The 21,256-nt window shown below is 47.6% G+C and overlaps 1 long non-coding RNA gene across 3 annotated transcripts in view; it reads left to right on the forward strand.

Moving 5' to 3' along the window:
* Nucleotides 1–21,256, forward strand: part of LOC107179397 — a 243,158-nt gene that overhangs the window by 90,544 nt on the left and 131,358 nt on the right. For all 3 annotated transcript variants that reach the window (XR_006209867.1, XR_006209865.1, XR_006209866.1), the window contains exon 3: nt 8,479–8,931. This is a non-coding gene — a long non-coding RNA (uncharacterized LOC107179397). The remainder of the gene's footprint in view (nt 1–8,478; nt 8,932–21,256) is intronic.

Here is a 21,256-nt window from a genome sequence, read left to right on the forward strand (position 1 = left end):
GTCCTTGAGTACTGAGTGGTTATTCTTTAGCGAATGATAAAGCAAACTCTAGGGGTCCGGGATGCAGGGGGGCGGGAGGAGGTGACTGTCTGGTTTGGGTTCAGTTAGGGGATAGTGTCATTCTGGAAAGTTCTTAGATTTCCTCCCCATCCTCTATGCAACCCATGCATATAGTCTGGCCGCCTTTTGTAGGCAATCTAATTCTCATGTACCCTGTGCTGCCCCACCTCGACCTTCTTTCAAGACCCCCTGACCCATATGGCAACGAACAGCATTGGACAAAGCACTTCTATTTATTTATTTATTTATTTATTTATTAAAAAAAAATTTTTTTTTAACGTTTATTTATTTTTGAGACAGAGAGAGACAGAGCATGAATGTGGGAGGGTCAGAGAGAGAGGGAGACACAGAATCGGAAGCAGGCTCCACGCTCTGAGCCATCAGCCCAGAGCCCGACGCGGGGCTCGAACTCACAGACCGCGAGATCGTGACCTGAGCTGAAGTCGGACGCTTAAATGACTGAGCCACCCAGGCGCCCGGACAAAGCATTTCTAAAGAAGCCATCTTCCTGTACCCCTATCAAGGAAGAGGTCAGGAAGAAAATAGGACGAGGGGATGGAAACCGCATGATCAGAGTCTCGCCTCAGCCTGTTTTGGCCGTGATAGTTAACAATTTGAGATTAATACCCCTAAAGAGTTCCACACAGAGGACTCTATATATCACTACCGGAAGCTCCTTCTGTTGTAAATTCCCTTTCTACTAGTTGGGGAGCACTAACCCAACGACACTCGCTCTCTCCCGGGTGGCTCCGAAGCCCGCGGCATCTGGAAGCCAGCCAGCCTAAACCAGAGGCACGGTGTGCTGATGTAACATATAGAAGGGCTGAAGGCACTTTTTCCCCCGTTCTCTTTAGCTTCTGCTTGATTTTGGCAGGTCGAGGGTTCCAGGACATCAGGGAAGAGGGAAGTGGCTTTTGGAAATGGTTCAGGTGCAGAGGGAATGCCTGGAGGGAGATTGTGGCACCTGGATTGTGTGATCCCTAATCACAACTGAGACACAAGTTGGAGACCCCCCACCCGCCCTCCCCCCAAGAAAAGGAAATGTGGAATTGGCCGCAGGAGGACTGAGATCTTATCTGAGTAGCTTCTGGGACCTGAGTGGTGTAACTGCTGTTGATGTACGTAGAGGCCGGGGAAGCTACGATAATGAAGGAATACAAATAAATATGTGAGAGTAGAGAAGGGGGCAAGGTGGTGATGGAGACAGCCCTCCCCCCGCCCCCCGCCGCCCCATACCCACCGTTTTTCCTTCATTTCCGCTGTTGGCCCAGAAAGGCTTCAGTGTGACGTTCTCAGCGGCAGCCCAGAGTTCACCAACAGAGTCCTTGGCCCAGAGTGGCAATCCCCCATGGTTTAACCCTTTCCACTTAAAGCACTCCCCCAATGCCTTTCATTGCCTCTGTTTCAAAGAGTGTCAACAACCCGCTGGAGATCAATACACATTAGTCCATCTGTTTTCACATCGAGACACACATTCAGCATATGTCTGGCAATGGATTAATTGCTGCAAACGCTGCCATTTTGATTTCAAGTTGGAGTTCCCTTGCCTTATCTCCAGGCGCAATGTAAACTTGTAACCAACCGAGTTTTCCCTGACGGCTCCTGCCGAACATCGCTCCTCGCCCGCGTCAGCCCAACCCGGGAATAAGGTAGCGCGCTCCGGTCCCGAGGGATCAAACCAGCACTCTGTTCCCTGGTTCCCTGACTTGGTTCGTCCCTTTGGGCGCCACTGGCTACTCGACTTCTAGCCCAGTGCAAATCCATCGATTCCTAAGGCGTTCGCGGAACCGTTTCCACTCTCCGGCCAGACGCCAGTGCAACTGGTTGACTTGGGAAGATGAGCTGGTGCATAATGAAATCAGGGAGAATTAATGCAGGTGTCGTCTCCCCCGAAGCGTGAAGCTAGCGGTTGATGATCAGACTGCGGAGGGCACCAGCAGCTATGCTCGGGTGGACCATGCTGGATGCACAAAATATACTGGCATTACGTAACGGGGATCATCTCTCAGTGCCCCAGCCATTAATTCCTGACACCAGTTCCTGACGGTAATTCTGACGTGGGGTCAGATGACCAGGGTCTGGGATATTTCCATGGTTGAGTTTGTGGACGCAAAGTACAAATTACGGAAGGCTGACCAAAACCACGCCATGAAACCCTTAATTATCCGTGTCTGCCAAGAGGCATGTTAGCACGAATAATACAGAAACGAAATGTCATTTATCTTGGGTTTTGGATTATGTGCTAGGACTATTTCTTTTGTGCATCAGATTTTCCATATTCAGTATTCTTTTTATTACTATTAATTTTACATAAAGTTAACAGCGTTGCAGAATTGTAAAACCAGAAGGCGGTCGAGGGGTTGATGAATCTCGTGGTTTTCAGACTGTGTACAGGGAAGATCTGGGATCCCAGAGAGGAGCCCTGGGCGGGAGGTGGAGGACAAGTGGATCCAGGTCTCCCATTGTACAGATAACAAAACCGAGTCCCAGGGAGGGGCCGAGAACTTCCAAGCTGGTTAGTACCAGAGCTAGAACTCTGATCTTCTGCCTCTTAGAGAAAACAAATATCTATGAGAAAGATGTAAGAAAATGACTAAAAAACTGTGCACTGGTCTCAAAAACTGACCAATATAACTTATATAGCTCCGAAAGGTTTGGTCCAAGACTTTAAGATACCGTAAAGATTTCGGATATAGAATGTTTAATAGAAATTTTAGGAAGTTTAGTTATCACCTACTGTACTTTATCAGCTTGACCTACAGACTGGGGTCATAAAAATGCAGAGGACAGGTGTACCAGCCAGACTGCTGGTCAGTGCAGTGTGTGTGTGTGTGTGTGCGCGCGTGTAACAGTGAAAGCCAAAAGGACTGAGACACACATTGAGAGACATAGAAACAGAATGTCACAGGATAGATAGATTAAGACAGAGATTTGTAATAGAAGTTTCAAAAGGGGGAAAAAGAAAGTCAGCCTCTCGGGGACTCTGAACTCCCCAGGATAAGAGCTCAGGGTCTGGAGCGAGAAGGATCTAGACTGTCACCCTGTTTCTTCGACTGCCTACCAGAACCTGATTTAGAGAGACACATGCTACCTTTTCAAAGTACACTTTCCTCTTCAGTAAAATGCACTCATACCAGTAACTTTCTCAGGGGCCTGCACTGAGAATTGCATGAGATAGTATATGTATAACGTGTTTAGTAGAATGTTCAGCACCTACTTCGTATTTAAGAAGTGGGAGTTAATCTTATTTTGGTTATTTCTACTTGGATTGCTAATATTGCCCAGTTATATGCCAGCTATGCAAAACTGAACATTTCCCATAAGGTGGAAATTTCTGTCTCTGCCCCTATTTTTCAGGCCCCTTTTTGTTTCCAGGATTCCTAGACTTTGTGTAAATGTCTCCAGATAGTCCGGGAATGATTTTCAAATACAGCTGTTTCTCAAAGATAGGGTGGCATTGCTGTTATTGCTTTGAATATTGAGAGAGGGAAAATGTGCCCCAAATTATTCAAGAATGAGAATGATAGCTCAGTTCCCAGATCTACGGTCTTCACCCACTGCAAAGAATAAAAAAAATTCTCTCGTCGTTTCAGATGCAGCTGATTAAAATTATTTTCACCAGGTTGCTCCTGGTAGTTAAGAAAGGATTTGGAGTCGGGGAGGGGACAGAAGAAAGGAGAAGGAAGCTGATATTTGCTTCCCTTCCATCAGACCCTGTGCATGATTTATCTCATTAACTCTTTAGAATATTCCTCTGATTCTCATCTCCATGTCACAGACCCAAGACTTTAAGAGATGACAGTTTTCTTGCCTAACGCGGCACAAGCAGTAAGTGTCAGGGACGGGATGCCATGTTCTCTGTGGCGACTGAGACTCCAGTCTTCCCAGGAAGGAACATTAAGAGTACAGACCAACAAAGCACCCCAGCAGAGATAAAGCTCAAAAACGTACAAACCCCAAATGTACCCAGCCAAGGAGCACCCAAAAGACCAACAACTTCCTGTCTCCCTAATTTGGCTGGGAATCCTTTTCTTTGGGAATCACTCCCAATATTCCCCCCCCCCCCATTTTTCTTTTTCTCGCACGTAGCCTTTGGCATGGTTCCACACCAGCACGGGCCCCCGCAATACAAAGGATATGAGATTTCCCCCCAAAGCCAAATTCCTTGGGTGTTAAAGCTGCGTTTTCTTGAAAAGGCTGGTGGTGGCTTTGCCACAGGAGAATGAATACGAGCTTGCCCTCCGTGCTGGGAAGGCGCCTGTGGGATGGTGTCACCTGTCACTTGGAGACAAAGAAAGTCGTGTTCTGTCACCTTTGAATGGCAACTCTGTTGGAGCTGCTGACCTTGTTTGTTCAAATCCTGCCTCTTGTCTGAGAGGGTGCAGGCGTTTTTTGTTTTGTTTTGTTTTGTGTTTGGCCCTTTTCGAGATTTCTTTGGTGAACACTTACCCTCACAACAGAGATTTGGGGCTTTAGGATACCTGCTTCTAGAAGCTTCCAGGATTTCATCTTTCTGCCTGTTGCTCCTGAGAAAATGGACTGAACACAATAGAGAGATTTATGACTCTACCCAGAAGCTTTCATAGAGTTAGCAGACTGAGTGAGAAGACATCTTTTTCTCTTACACCTGTACCAGAATTTTAGGGTGTGAAGAAACCAGACCTGTCTTTCCTTATCTGTTTACCTTCCATCAAGCCCACAGATAAATGAGATCTAGCTTTATTTTTAAAGGAAGCAAACAGTTTAATTAGGAGAAACATGATAAAGTGAAAAAAATTAATGACTAACAAAAAGACCCATATTAACATGCGGAGAAATTTCTAGAAGAAAAATTCTAGAATCTAGAATCCTAGGAGAAAATTCTAGAATCTAGAATCCTAAGAGAAAAGTCCAGAATTCTAGGAGAAAATTCTAGAATCTAGAATTCTGGAAGAAATTTCTAGAATCCTCCTGGGTGACACCCTTCACGTGTAATCCGAAGCCATGTTGGGATCGCATACTACACGTATTTATTGACTACCTCCTACACGTTCGGCACTGTGACAGGCTATAGATGTACAAGCGCAAATGAGACAGATGTGGTTTCTCAGGGAGCTGATAAGCCATTGGGGAGGACAGACATCCAGACAGGATTTGATAAATATGAGTCCGATGAAGAAAGGTGTATAGTGGGAAGAGAACTTGTAAGAGGAGGTCTTAACTTTGGGAATGAGTGGAATGTCCTGTATGAAGTGATCTTGGGACCTCCCTGCACCACATCTGCTGTCTCCATTCTGCTAGACCCACATTTATACGGTACCATATGAAAACTTAATTCTCCCTAACCCCAGAATTCTATGACCATGACATGGATGATGAGCCTCGTTAGCCCCAAGTGTCACATGAGCAAACATCAGTATCAAATATTCATGTGCTGTTGGGAAAGCTGACTTCTTTTTATACCTTATTTTATAATTTGTGAAACCAGGAGGTTGAGCTAGGTAATCTCAAAGTTCATTTCTACTCCTGATAGTTCATGCTGATGCCTTAGACCTTAAAGCATTGCATGACCTTAGGATATTCTAGTGGATTTCGATGTACGATACCAGCTAAGGCAACTGGGCGAATTTAGAAATATGACCTTATGTAGAGCTGCAGAGAAACCCCATAAACGGTTCCATCTCTGAGGTACCATCTTGTTTCGGAAGACTAAGGGAGTCTCCTACAATTGAAAGTGTGAAAATAGTATGGGGGCAGTTGGCGAGACAGACGGGGCAATGTAAACGACCTGCCAGAGGAGGTACACAATGAACGCGCAGTGATTGATTGTGTGGATGATTCAGTAGATGGATGGATGGATGGATGGATGGGATGGATGAGGAAGTCTTCTTCTCTGAGCTGGGAAGTAGTTGACTCACAAGCGGACCTTAATAAGGGAATCCATCTCTACTAAGATCAAATGAATGCTGTAAGTGGTGTGCAAAGCTCCAGGTTGAAATCCTGCCCCCTCCTGCCATGTATGCTTAACTTGCTATATGGACGTGATGGGCTTAAGTAACCTCTGTGACCTTCAAGTTATTCAATTTTTTATGAGGACGCATGAGATCCTGTGTCTAAGAGTTACGGCTCCTAGCGTGTGCTCAGTAAGAGTGTTGACTCTGATTAGAACAATGATTTCTTCACTCGATCCCATGGAAAGCAGTTGGCCAATTTGATTGTAAAGGTAACCAAAATTGGGGGTGACCAGTTCATTTTTTTGTAGGCAGCCTGCACTTTAGAGAGAAAAAAATTTTTTCTCACCTCACCCCAGGGTCCTGTTGTTTCGTTTACTCCAATGTGCCCTTTGTCTGTCTTTAGAGCTTTTGCACATGCTGTTCCCTCCACCTGAGACACTTTTGCCTGACTTTGTTTACCTCGTGAGCTCTTACTTTTCTTCCCCAGGCCTTGGTTTAAATACCTCCATCTTTCAGGAGCCTGGGTGGCTTAGTCGGTTGGGCATCTGACTTCGGCTCAGGTCATGATCTCATGGTTTGCGAGTTTGAACTCTGCATCGGGCTCTGTGCTGATGGCTCGGAGCCTGGAGCCTGCTTCAGATTCTGTGTCTTGCTCTCTATCTTCCCCCTCCCCCCTCTCTCAAATAAATAAACATTAAAATTAAAAAAAAAATCTCCATCTTTCTCTAGGGTTCCTCTCCTGCCCTTCTCCACCAAGCCCAGGTTACCTCCCTCATTGGGGTCTCCTGCACCCTATGCTTATCCACCTCAGAACACTTAGTCTATCCTGTTGCAACTGTCTTTTCTGTGCCTCTCTTTCCCACCAGACCTCAAGACCTGGAAGGAGAGACTGGGTGTTCTTCGCTGTTAGATATCCAGCATCCGGCCCAGTTTGGGAACGGACCAGACTTTCAGCACAATTTGCTGGTGGAGTGAAGAATGCCTAGATAAACAGACAGTGAAAGAGTCTAGGGAAAGGATTACAAAATGGCGGCCACAGATGAGTCAGGAGAGAGACTGAGACGCCGGGGCCTGCTAACTTTGTGCCCTCTCCAGTGGACGCTCCAGGGAGGGTCCTGTTTCAAGTCCTGGTACCATCAGATAATGAATGGCCCAGTGGAGGCTCCCCATTAAAAGCAGAGAAAGCCCCCTGGCTGGCCCATAGGAGGCCTGCTTTTCCCTGAGACTCAGGCGTCCCTTCTTGCCTGGGGTCTTTCTTCCACTTTCCAGTCTGGGGCCCTGTCTGCTTTTGGAGTCAGGAGGGGACTGTCTGCACCTTCTGCGGAGACAGCGAGGGAACATGACGTCTCACTCTGGCCCCAACCCCGAGCGTCATTGGTGTTGGCTGGGGATCAAAGCCGCTGTTCCATTTTTAACCTTCATCGGGCTCCACCTCACCCTGAACATGTGTTCCCGACATTTCATTGTGTGCCAGGGGATAAACAACCCCCATCCCCTGAGTCTAGGGAAGGATGCCTTCGGGGGAGAGCTCTGAACCCGGCTGAGGCAGATAAGTGTTTTTCCCACCCAGGGCCCCCCTTGAGCACTGTGGTTTTTCCTGAGCTTACATGACACCACCATAAGGGAGATGGATGGCTTTATTTTTGTGCAGAGCAAATCTACAGATGGTGACCCCCGACCAAAAAACAAAACAAAACAAAACAAAACAAAACAAAACAAAAAAACCCATGCGAAAAACAACAACAAAAAACCAGAACCTAGTGTGTGCGGGCGAAGAAGAGGGTGGGGGCCGGGGATTCTCTCTCAGGCTGTGCTGTCTGTCTCCTACCTTCCTTCTTCTCCCGAGTCGCCTTATAAATATCACCAGCGTCCCCCCGCCGCCATCGGGGGTTATTGGGGCTATTGACAGGAGACCGTTTTATTTTCAAATTCGCTGCGAATCCAGGTGCCCGTAAATCCATGCTTCTAGAATTCTCAAGCAATTAAACATAGGCTGAAGGAAGAGAGAGGGTGTCTGGTACAAAGTGGGAGCTCAGTACATATTCGTGGAAGGAAGGAAGGGAAACACAGATCCCCCAATGGTCCACCACTGTTAATGTGTTGATGGACATCCGTCTATGTTGTTTGGGTGTGTTTAAGCAACATGTACAAATAGGATCATAATATAGTCACACATAATATATTCATACTTCCTATATACGCATAATAAAAATGATACTATATACTATCACGGGCATACATAGTCCGTTCATGGTATTTTACAATCTGCTTTTTTTTCACCATGCCCTGGACGTCTTTCCGCGTCTACGAATGTAGAACAAATTTATCACAGTTTACGGCTGCCAAGTAGCCATTTGTGAAGCTATCCTATCTCTGACTTCACCAGTTCAAGAGAGCTGCTTTTGAAATCCCCACCTTAAAGGAGGCTCATACTTTATTTTTTCTCTTGTGACTCTCTCTCTCTCTCTCTCTCTCTCTCTCTCAGCTGTCTTCAGGCCACACGGAGTTGAGGTCAGAGTTTTCTGCTTTCTCGATCGCCAGCTCGTCGGCCACGGGAGGATGGACGTTACATTTGCAGGGATCTTATGGATTTCTCTGTTATGCTGCAGCTTGGACCAAACAGCCCTCTCTTCTTCGCCTCTATCGATCTAAATGTTTCCATATTTGTTTCCTTGTGGAGGCATTTACTGCATCAGACTTTCAAGAGATGGGGCCTGGAGATTTACAGAGCTCTTTGTGTGTTCCGATGTACAATCGGAGCTCAGAGACATGGAAAGACATGGAAAGAAGTGCCCTCTGATGTCCGAAAGGGCCACAGCATCGTTCTGCCTCTGACCTTGCAACACTGACTTACTGTGCATGAAACACAGCCTCCTCGTCAGCCAAACTGGGGAAGTTATCATCGAAGCAGCCTTCCTGGATTATTACGAGGACGGAAGTAAGTGCCTGGTACACAGGAGCCGCTTAAAAAATGTCAGCTTTTATTATTTTCTGAGAGGGGCTGGATGGAGCAGACGGTAGGCTCTGGAATTGGCCATTTCTGGGTTTGGATCTGAGCTCCAATGCTTCGCAGATGAGTGACTTAAATCCGAGTTTCTATGTGCTCGTCTGTGAGTTGGAGCTAAATACTTAGCAGAAATTTTGTCGTCGTACAGCTTACAGATAATGCGTACAAAGAGCCAGGTCGAGGGCACTCAAACGGCAGCCACTCTTCGGGTTTGCTAAACTCTGACCCTTTGTCTCCAAAGGGTTCTAGGAAAGCCTTGCCTTGTCTACTGTTCCTGCATCCGTGGCCCTGTTTTCAAGGCTTTCGTGCCCTAAGACGGGGCCCATTTGTATGTAGAAAATATGGGGACGAGAGTCAGAAACTTCACTCGAATCCCGCCTTTCCTATTTACTTCCCGAATGACCTTGGACAAGGCACACACTCTCTCACTTTTCTTGTTTCTTGTTCCTTGATGTCATCTAAAATGAAAACAACTCTGAGTATATTCTTGGTACTTGGCAATTTACAAAGCCTCGTCCATGATCATTATTCAACCTGAACATCCCAGTCAATGGTTGGGGCTCATAAACACGCATTTAACGCATCAACATTCCGTCAAATCCGGAGTCCTTTTGGAATATTTTTCTTTTTCATAAATTTTTTTAATGTTTATTTATTTTTTGAAGGAGAGAGCGACAGAGCGTGAGCGGGGGAGGGGCAGAGAGAGTGGGAGCAGGCTCCAGGCCCTGAGCTGTCAGCACAGAGCCCGGTGTGGGGCTTGAACCCACGAACAGCGAAATCATGACCCGGGCCGAAGTCAGACGCCCAACTGACCGAGCCACCCAGGCGCCCCATGGAATACTTTTATTTTTCTTAATTAGGAAGCAAGCTGTGGGCAGAGGGGCGGAAATGGATGTTACTACTCACTGAGCTAGTAAGCGTACTCAGTTAGCGATGCATCCAACGAGCCTCGTGGAATCCCTATAACGCACTAGTCTTTGTATTATGATCTAAGGATAAAATAAGGCACTATCATTGCTCTCGCAGTCTCGTTGTCTGATGGGAGAGGTGTACACGGTGGGGAATGGTGTTCACAAGACGTTGTAAGGCAGGAAAGCCTTTGAATGCATCCTCTGTGAGAAGAGTTCACTAGATCAAAGTGAAGTTGACGGGCTGAAGGGCCCAGGGGTCAGCGCTTGGCAGATGATATCTTGTGTTTAAAGACCGAGAGGCAGGACCCATTATGGTGTTTTCAAGGTACTCCGAGTTGCCTAGAGAACGATACGCATAGGAGGGCAGGAGACGAAACCAAAGCAGTCCGCGGGACCCCCGAACTCCCCACTTGGGAATCTGCCTGTTCAGAGGTCAAGGATGGTTTTTCCAGGGAGGAATACGGTGGGCCAAATTGTGTTCCTGGATGACCAGACTTCGTGGTTTCTCTGTTTGAGCTCTCCAAAATGTAGATCCCGAGGCAAGGATTTGGGTTGAAGTGGTCTAGTTGGGATGTGACCCCAGGAAGCACGGGGAGGGAGTGAGGAAGTGAGGCAGGGCGCGGGGAGAAAGCCAGTGAAGACAGGGTAAGCTATGGGGCAAGTGGGGTTCCATTCCCTCAGGCCTCTGGGCGACATTGTGGAAACATCAGGCTTCTTCCGCTGTGGCTGAGGAAGCTGGGGGATTTATCCATTGGATCCCCCCACCCCCGGTGGAAGGAGGCCCCTGGGGCATCCAGTCCCTGGTGCTCCCTGTATGTCCCTAGTGCTCCCAGCCAGAGAACCTCCTTGGACAGAGATGACGCGGTTGGGGTAGGAAGCCAGGCACAGGGATCGTCACCGAAGTTTCAGGTGAGTTCTGGGGGGTACGGAGGGGAAGCGGGCAGGGCACTGACTGGAGCCGTGTGGAAGGCGGGGGTTGGGGGGGGAAGGTGCCAAACCAGAGGGAGACATGATAAAAACCCAAATTAGGGCCGTTGAAGCAGAGACGGAGGTCAGAGGGTCACTGATGCTACTGAGTAGCACCCCTAACGGTCCCAAAGGTGACAGCGGCCGTTTAGAGTCACTGAGGAGGAGGCGTAGTGATTCCCCAGCCTGCTGGCCCGCTCTAGAAGGGCACTTGCTGCATCCCCCCCCCCACCTTTCTCCACTCTCTCTGCCTCCCTGTTTCCTGGACGTCGAGTGTGCTGACTGCCCGCTGGCTCTTTTGCCCCGTCCTTCTGGAAAATACAGGCTGCGTGATGGTCAATTTTCTGTCAACGAGGCTGGGCCAGAGTGTTCAGTGATGGCGTGAAACGCTAACCTGGAGGTTGCTATGCAGATACGTTGTAGATGGGATTGAGATCCATAATCAGTTGACTTTAAGTACGGGGAGATTATCCCAGGGGATCTGGCCAGGCCTGACTTAATCAGACCAAAGCTCTTAAGAACAGAGTTGAGATTTTTTATTTTTTTAAGAAACTAACTTAAAAAAAATTTTTTTTTAATGTTTTAATATTTTTATTTTTGAGAGAGAGAAAGACAGAGCGTGAGCAGGGGAGAGGCAGAGAGAGAGAAGGAGACACAGAATCGGAAGCGGGCTCCAGGCTCTGAGTTGTCAGATGTGGGGCTCGAACTCACGAGTTGTGAGATCATGACCCGAGCCGAAGTCGGCCACTTAACGGACAGAGCCACCCAGGCGCCCCAAGTCTTTTCTAATGAAGAGACTCGCCCTGTGGCCAGCAGCTTCGGTTCATGCTGGAGAGTTCCAGCCTATCCTTCCTGCTGGCCTGCCCTTCCCTTCGGGATTTCAGAATTGCAAAGCCAGCACCCACAGCCTTGTAAGCCAGTTCCTTGCCACAAATCCCTTAATATGTATCTCTTACTGGTTGTGTTTCTCTGGTCAAACCTTGATGGATCCAGTGGCCTTCTAGGAAGCGTGAAGGTTAATTTTGTATGTTGGTGTCGCTGGCCATGCTGTGCCCAGAGAGTTGATCAAACGTTATTGTGGATGTTTCTGTGAGGCTGTTCTGGGATGAGATTAACTTTTAAATCGGTGGACTGGGTAAAGCAGGTTGACCTCTTGAATGTAGGGGGAGGGGGGCCTCACCCAATCAGTTGAAGGCCTGAATAATAATAATAAAAAAACCCCATGTGGATGCACCCCCCCCCCCAGTAAGAGAGAATTCTTGGGGCGCCTGGGTAGTTCAGTCGGTTGAGCCTCCGACTTCGGCTGGGGTCACGATCTCACGGTTGGTGAGTTCGAGCCCTACGTCGGGCTGGCTGCTGTTAGCCTGTCAGCGCAGAGCCTGCTTCGGATCCTCTGTCCCACCCCCCCCCCCCCGCCCCTCCCCTGCTTGTGTGCTTTCTCTTTCTCTCTCTCAAATAAATAAATACATAAAAATAAAACATTAAAAAAAAAGAGAGAGAGAGAATTCTTTTTGCCTGGCTGCTGCATCAGCTTTTTTTCCTGCCTTTGGACCCAAATTGAAACATGGGCTCTTCCTGGGGGTTGAGGCTGCCGATCCTTCGAGGAGAACGACACCCTTAGCCCTTCTGGTTCTTAGGTCTTTGGACTCAGACTACAACTAAACTCTGGCAGCTCTCCTGGGTCTCCGGCTTGCCAACTCACCCTGTAGCCCTGAGGATGGGTCAGCCTCCCCGGTTCTGTGAGCCGATTCCCTATAATACATCTCATTATTAATCTCTTTATCAATACATTCCATTGGTCCTGACTCTCTTGAGAAGGTGACTAAGGTAGAAAGTCAGTGTGCTTGGTATGCAAATCTCCCTGGCAAGGAAGGGGTCACATGACCCAAGCCTGGCCAATCAGAATTCTGCCGTAGCCTAGCCCCTCTTTGGTTTTTTCAGTCTTGTCTACCGTTGCCATTGGTGCCCTCTGACTGGAGTCTGGCTTTGCCACGGAATCGGGACTTGGGTTTGGCCAACCTGGCGCTCCCTCCAAAACCTTGCGTCCTCCACTGCTCTTTAGATTCTGGAACTGCCTTTGTGTTGAGTGAGAGTGATCCCGTAGAGGGTCAGGACCGGCTTTCCTCTGCTTTTTCTGTCTTAGGGATTGGAAGTTCCCCGCTGGATGGACAGAGACACCGGTTGAACTTTGCTAGACGCCTACTGAGTATCTGTAGTGTCACGTTATTACCAAAGTGTCAGGGGAGGTCAACCAACAGACAAGAGAAAGGTCATGCTCTCACTCTAAGCTTTTAGCTGTTGTCCCTCTCAGCCGATCTGCGGGACCGCCAGCCTTGCTTGGAGTAATGCCTGTCACCAGATACCCTTCCCATCTCAGCGTTTCTGTATACAGTCTGATTTCCTGCCGCGATCGGAACCTCCATTATGAAGGCCATGACAAAGTCTGCCCCATCAAGAATATACACATAAACTCTCTGTCTCCTGAGTCGAGAAATCTAGACCATCAGGCATACTTATCCAAATAGCTCCGAAAGGTTGGAAACATTAATCCCGTTTGCTCCTAAATCCTGGGTAACTTCACGCACCAGGGGCGGGGCGGGGGGGGGGGGGGCGGTGAGGGGAAGAGCCCTGGTCTTGTGGCTTTTTCGAGATTAAAGATTTTGGCAGAATTGAGTGGTGTCCAGCCATTATGGGTCCAGTGACCTTTTAATGGAGCTGCTGCACGGCCGATGCAGAGTTAAATACCAGAGCGGGGCCCAAATCAGTAGCTGCAATCAGAGATACTCAAGTCAGTCCAGTATTCACAAAAGAAAAAAAAAAAAAAAAAAAGAGAGAGAAAAAAGGCTCCCAGCCAACTCAGTGTTGATGGTCTGTTAATAGTTTTAATGGCTGCTTCTATAAATATGCAAAAATCCCCACTTCTGTTTCCCAGTGTGGTCTTATCGATTTTCTGAACAGCTGCTTGGGCAAGAAAAAGGATAGGGGTGGGGGAAGTGATGGCTAGAGGCCCAGCAGGATGCCACTGGATTTTCTGTGACAAAGCCAACCTGAGGGGGGGAAAAATAAGGTAGAGTGTAGAGAAGCTGGGGTTGGAGTCCCATCCCCGCCTCCGGTTGGCCTTGGACAAATCAGTTTCTTTCCTCCAGCCTCAGTTTCCCCATCGGTTGCAACTCAGCTGGATCGGTGACCCCAGAAGGCTACCCTAGAGCCTTTTGTTAAAATCATGTTAGAATCACTTGTGGCAAAAGATGTCAAAATGCAGATTCCCAGGGGCATCCTTATTGCATTAGAGCCTCCAACCCCCCCGCCCCGGGGCTGCGAATGTAGCTTTCAGGGTCCTCCCAAGGTGACTGTTAATCAAAGCCAGGTTTAGAAGTCACCAGGCTTGTTTAGCCCCTGGTCCCTTCCAGCTTTAGCGTTCTTGGAGGACGGCCTGGGGACAGATTTCTGGGTTTTCCTCTTTTCTGTGGGAAGAGAGACAGTTCTCTTGCGGGCTTCTTGGCTCTTTGTGTCTTAGTGACTCCTGCCAAGCGCTCCCAGCTTCACCCCCTTTCCACAGAAAATGTTATGGGCATCCTGACGGGAAATGAGAATAAAGAAACCCACCGTTGCTGGTTTCTAGACAGAACTGAGCCTCTGACTTTCACACAGCGGTTGTTTTGGGGCCTGTAGCAAAATGACCCGCGTCGGCTTTCTCGAACCGACCCGGCCACGTGGAAAATCTGCTGGACAATCTGTAGACCTCAGGTTGGTAGTTCAAAAAAGAACTAAATCAGAAACCCCAAGCCGCGTGTTACCGTTTATTGAGCACCTACTCCGGGCCAGGCACTTTACCTGAAAGGAATCAGCCTCTCCATCCTAGGAGATAGGTCCTATGATTACTGCCCGCGTTTTACATTCGAGGAAATCGAGGTGCCCGGAGGCTGAGTCATTTCCCCAAAGTTCTCTGGCCAGTAAGCGGAAGAGGTATGATTATAAACACAAGTGGTCTGCTTCCTGATGCCAGGCTCTCTGTCCCTATTGCTGCTGTGAGCAGCTGCGGTTTATTTAGTGTCCCCTGTGTGCTTGGAATCTGGCAAAATCCTTATACTTACTGACGCTTCATGAAAACCGTGTAAAGTATATGTGTGTGTGTGTATATTTACATGTATGTATATGTGTATATAGGTATATATACATATATATATACCTATATACATTTCCATTTTAGGGATTAAAAAATGGAGGCTGAGAGCTTTTCTCCATTTAGCGGAGTTACACAGTAGCTAGACTCAAATATATGTGCTTGACAGGAGAGTCCCACACATAACATGAACTTCGCGCGCGCGCGTGTGTGTGTGTGCGCGCGCGCGCGCGCATAGCTGGACCACAAAACAACCCTTTTGTGTAGAAAAGGATGGATTGAGCATTGTCCAGAAACATCTAGAGGGTGCAGGCTCCGATCTTTAATTCCCTGTTTGTAAGAAGTGTCGTCCAGATAAAATGAACAGACCCGGGGATCACACGTTGTGTTGCCAGCCTCAGCCACCTTGCACGTCCAGCATCCTGTTATCTCCTGTTATCCCTCTGTCCCTTCTGGCACCTGCTCCCTTCACTAAAGGGAGCTGGGGACATTAGCAATGCCATATACATATATATATATATATATATATATATATATATATATATTTTTTTTTTTTTTTTTTTTTTTTTTTTTTTTTTTTTTTTTTTTTTGAGTTACAGAAAGGATTGTTGAGACTGATCTCGGGGCCGTAACATGGAATCACAGAGTGACAGGTTGAGAGCGATTTTCGCCAGACCCAGAAAGGACTGATTTCACGACGATTTTCACGATTCTGCTTCCCCACCACGTTTCACATAATGCCGAGATTTATAGTGTAACGGGAACTAGGTGGGATTTGATCACTCTGGGCTTCAGTTTACCCCTGACCAGAGCACATGCCTCGTTTCCTCAGCAAAGTCTGACATGGTGGGGGGGGTGCGGAAGGGAGGGGAGTGTGCCGAGCTGAGGATGTGGACCTTTGTTCTCGGTGGGGGTGGGAACCACGGTTTCCCCCTCTGGGAACCTCAGTGTGTCCATCTATACAATGGGATGGTTGGGTTGGAAGGTTCCCAAACCCCTTTATAACTCGAATGTGTATTCAGGTCTCACCTTCGTTCTTCTCAACCCACAGTCACAGAGTGGCTACTCCATGCCAGGTTTTTTGTTTTGTTTTGTTTTCTTTTTTTTTTTTTTTTTTTGCTAGGGGCCTGGGGACCCAGAAAAGCAACAGCAACAGCCAGCGCACCTGCTTTGTGGGGCAGACGTTGCGTCGCAGCTTCTCTGCCGCCACCCGGCTGGGTGACCCTGAGCTGGTTCTTTGTGCCATGAGGTTTGCAGAAAGACGGTTCTCCAAGTGTGGCCAGATGACCTTTTGGCTCAGCAAAGCCCGGGGTGCTTGTTAACAACTTGGATCCCTGGATCCCAGCCCAGATCCGCTGAATCAGAATCTTTTGTGGGAAGGAGAGGGGGAAATGCATTGCAGCAAGGACCCCAAGGTGATTCTTAAACATACTGACATCAGATAATGTGTTAAAGTGCCTCACAGTTTGTGAGTGTGCTTGCTGACTTGTAGGGATCCGTGCTCTAGAAAACCCTGGACTTCAGCTACACTCGACTCCATTCAGCATTTTCTTTTTATTGCACCCGTAGGTTTCCCCTTTACTGAGAAATGTGTGTGTGTGTGTGTGTGTGTGTGCATGTGTGTGTATGTACACACGCATATATACACATATCTATTAAACCTCTATTTATTGAAGTCTTCCCTATTTAATCTTTACATGTCCCTAGGAGCTGAGTTCTATTAAAAGTGAGGCACGCCAGCTTCAGAGAGGTTAGAAGCTTGCTCACCATCGTGCCGTGGGTGAGGGGTGGAGCCAGGGTGCAAACCCGGGTCCGTCTGCCCCCAAGCCTCTTTCTTAACCTCCTGCTCTTTCTTAACCCTGGGGCAGCTGGAATGTACCTCCCTCAAGGGCACCATTCACGGGAAGACAGCATGAACAGTGCCCCCTGGAGTCTTGCCTTGAGGATGTCCTATAGCCACGCCCCCTCCTCTGCTTCTCTCTGGGCTGCAGCCTTCAGTCCTGGGCCATAATGCTCTTATTTTCTCCTCCCCTTCGTTCCTGCGCGGAACCGGAGTGCTTATGGGGACCCAAATGCGAGGGACCCCAACCTCCTTCCCACCCCTCACCCTCCCAATTTACTTCTGGTTCCACCTCTTTTGTGCCACGTATCTATGGCTGTGGGCACACAGTGCCCAGAACTCAGTGACTGAAGGTCCGTTTTATTTTTTAGTGATTTTTCCGGTTAGGAATTTGGGCAGGGCTCAGCCAGGCGATTCTTCTGTTTCACGCGGCATTATCAGAGGTCACTTGGGCTGGTCTAGGGCAGGGGTCAGAAAGCTGTGGCCCACAAGGCACACCCAGCCTGGCACCTGTTTTTGTAAATAAGGTTTTATGGGAACACGGCCATCCCCATTTTGGGGGCATACCGGTCTGTGGTTGTTTTCATGCTACAGCAACAGTGTTGATTAGTTGAGGCAGAGACCCTAGGAGCTGCAAGGCCACACATGCTTATTACCCGGCATGTTACAGAGAAAGTGTTCTGACCCCTTGTCTACGGGGTCCAGAATGGTTTTACTCACTTCTGGGGTGCCTTGGAGGGCCTGGCTCAGCTCGGACCATTACCAGACTGCCTACAAGAGGCATCTCTCTAGCACAGAAACCCCAGCATACTTGAACTTCTTTATGGCATCTGAAGGATCAAAGAAAGCAGGTAACAAGTGGCCTATGACCTAGCCTCAGAAGCTTGAGAATGTTCTTAGTGCCCTACTACATTGGTCAAAAAGTTCACAAGACTTGGTACAGATTCCAAGGAAGGGAGTGAGATTTTATCTCTCAGTGGGAGGGGTAGCAAGAATTTTTGGCCATCCTTAATCCACCACACCTCATTTCTGAAAACCTTTTGAAACTAGTCTCCCTTCTTGCCTTGGCCAGTGACGATCACAACTGAAGTCTTTCTTTGATGATTCAATATCTAGGAGATGCTTGGCTGGGGAGGGGGTGTCCGCCTTGATTCAGTGAATACTTGCTGCCCTCCTACTGCGTGCTATGCACTTGGCTAGGGATTAAGGGTGCAGCAGTGGATAGAAAAATGTGGCCTCTGTCTAGATGGGATGCACAGCCCAGTGAATGTAGATGCAAGTGTTACCGAAGACACTGGGAGTTAAGTCGAATGTGCTCTGAGCTCTCCTTTTGACTCAATTTCTTTCTTTCTTTCTTTCTTTCTTTCTTTCTTTCTTTCTTTCTTTCTTTCTTTCTTCTTTCATTTATTTATTAAATAAATAGTTTTCTTTATTTTTGAGAGGCAGAGAGAGAGAGAGACTGCGAGTAGGGGAGGGGCAGGGAGAGAGGGAGACACAGAATCTGAAGCAGGCTCCAGTCTCTGAGCTGGCAGCACAGAGCCCGATGCAGGGCCTGAGCGCACGGACCGTGAGATCATGACCTGAGCTGAAGTCGGACGCTCAACCGACTGAGCCACCCAGGCGTCCCTCAGTTTCTTTCTTTTTTTAAAAAAAATTTCCAACAGGCACATGAAAAGATGCTCAACGTCGCTCCTCATCAGGGAAATACAAATCAAAACCACACTCAGATATCACCTCACGCCGGTCAGAGTGGCCAAAATGAACAAATCAGGAGACTATAGATGCTGGAGAGGATGTGGGGAAACGGGAACCCTCTTGCACTGTTGGTGGGAATGCAAACTGGTGCAGCCGCTCTGGAAAACAGAGTGGAGGGTCCTCAAAAAATTAAAAAGAGATCTACCTTATGACCCAGCAATAGCACTGCTAGGAATTTACCTAAGGGACACAGGAGTGCTGATGCATCGGGGCACTTGTACCCCAATGTTTACAGAAGCACTTTCGACAATAGCCAAATTATGGAAAGAGCCTAAATGTCCATCAACTGACAAATGGATAAAGAAATTGTGGTTTATATACACAATGGAATACTACATGGCAATGAGAAAGAATGAAATCTGGCCTTTTGTAGCAACGTGGATGGAACTGGAGAGTGTGATGCTAAGTGAAATAAGTCATACAGAGAAACACAGATACCATATGGTTTCACTCTTAAGTGGATCCTGAGAAACTTAACAGAAGACCATGGGGGAGGGGAAGGAATAAAAAGAGAGGGAGGGAGCCAAACCATAAGAGACTCTTAACAACTGAGAACAATCTGAGGGTTGATGGGGGGTGGGAGGGAGGGGAGGGGGGGTGATGGGTATTGAGGAGGGCACCTGTTGGGATGAGCACTAGGTGTTGTATGGAAACCAATTTGACAATCAATTTCATATTTTAAAAAAGACCTTGGAAAAAGATTTTTCTAATGTTTATTTATTTTTGAGAGAGAGAGAGAGAGAGAGAGAGAGAGCAGGGGAGGGGCAGAGAGAGAGGGAGACACAGAATCCAAAGCAGGCTCCAGGCTCTGAGCTGTCAGCACAGATCTCAATGCGGGGCTTGAACTCACAGACCGTGAGATCATGACCTGAATCAAAGTCGGATGCTTAACCGACTGAGCCACCCAGGTGCCCCTTGACTAAATTTCTGAATCCAGCTTCATTTATTTTTTGGATCCATTCTTCCCCCCACAGAAGAAGAAGAAAGGAATTCTAGTTCATCGAAGGTTCCAAATAGTCAGAACTTGGGTTAGATGCTTTTTTGTTTTTCATAGTGTTCGTGTGTAGATGATATTTCATCATTCATATACTTTACAATCTACCTTCATTTCATTGTTTTTTTGAATTCTGACAGATGGGTTTGACACGGTCTCCATTTGTATTCTTTTTTTTTTAAAGCTTATTTATTGAGAGAGAGAGAGAGAGAGAGAGCGCAGTGGAGGGGCAGAGAGAGGGGCAGACAGAGAATCCCAAGCAGACTCTGTGCTGTCAGCACAGAGCCTGATGTGGGGTTCGATCCCAAGAGCCGTGAGATCATGACCTGAGCTGAAATCAAGAGTTGGGTGCTTAACATACTAAGCCACCCGGGCTCCATTTCTATTCTAAGTCCCACTGTGGTGATGATCACGTGCCTGCTCCCTACAGTCCATAAGTTGGAACCTGAAATGGTGGTTGAGTAAATGGTGTTGCACCCACGTGGCTGCAGGTGGAAATGCCTTCTGGGAACCTGGCATAAGAGGGATCGATAGATTCCAAAGCTCAGCTCCATACGTCTCATTGACACTTGATAACTGTTCGTTGTCACGGTCTCATGGGGCAGGTTCTCCATGTATCTGTTAGTTTGGCCCATGGGTATTTCTGACCGTCCTGACCTCGTGGCCCACTGGGAGCTGATGTTCCCAGGTCACATCCTGATGCCTCGGTGGCCAAGGTCTCAGGAAGAATGGAGGCTTTATTGGCCTTTTCCCACATCTATCACATTTCCATCAAATCTCTCCCCTCCTTGGACCTTTCAGCGTTGCCTATCAATGGCTTCATTGTAGTGGTAAGCTCTCATTATCTGAAAATTCCTTGCTGCTCACCTTTGTTTTTCCTGTAGCTGTGGAGGAGGATGTTGTGTGTGTGTGTGTGTGTGTGTGTGTGTGTGTGTGTGTTAATGAATCTACTCGTATATCCATGAATGTGTTTTAGTGGAGTATGTTATACCCTGAGAGCTAGCACTTTTTACTGGGGTGTAACTGGTTGGAATCTTTTTCCTTTCAAACAACTTTATTGAGGCAACTGATACACAAAAAGCTGTACGTTTATAGTATATACGACTTGACGAAATGAGATCAGCATACACCTGTGAAATCATCCCTGTATGTGTACCATAAGCCTACCCATCACTATAAAAGTCCCCTCCCCCTGCCTCATTCATTCATTCATTCATTCCTGATAGGATAATCATATCCGAACACAAGATTTACCTTCAGCAACCTTTGAAGTCTATGGTACAGCATTGTTGACTATAGACAACGTGCTGTACGCGTCTCGGATTTATTCATGTTGCTTCACTGAAACTTTGTACCTTTGACCAACACCTCCCCGTTTCCCTCTCTACGGAGCCGTTGGTAACCACCACTCCACTCTCTGTTGTTGAGTTTGACTCTTCTAGATTCCTCATATATGCGATATCATATTGTATTTGTCTTCCTGCGTCTGGCTTACTTCGCTTGGCATAACGTCTTCCAGATTCATCCAGTCATGGCCAGTGGCAGGACGTCCCTCTTTTTTAAAGGCCGAATGACGTTCCATTGTATGCGTATGCTACCTTTTCCTTATCCACTCACCCATCGGTGGACATTCAGATTGCTGCCCTATCTTGGCCACCTTGACTAGT

Source organism: Panthera tigris, chromosome D3 (genome assembly GCF_018350195.1).
Source record: "Panthera tigris isolate Pti1 chromosome D3, P.tigris_Pti1_mat1.1, whole genome shotgun sequence".
NCBI lineage: Eukaryota > Metazoa > Chordata > Mammalia > Carnivora > Felidae > Panthera > Panthera tigris.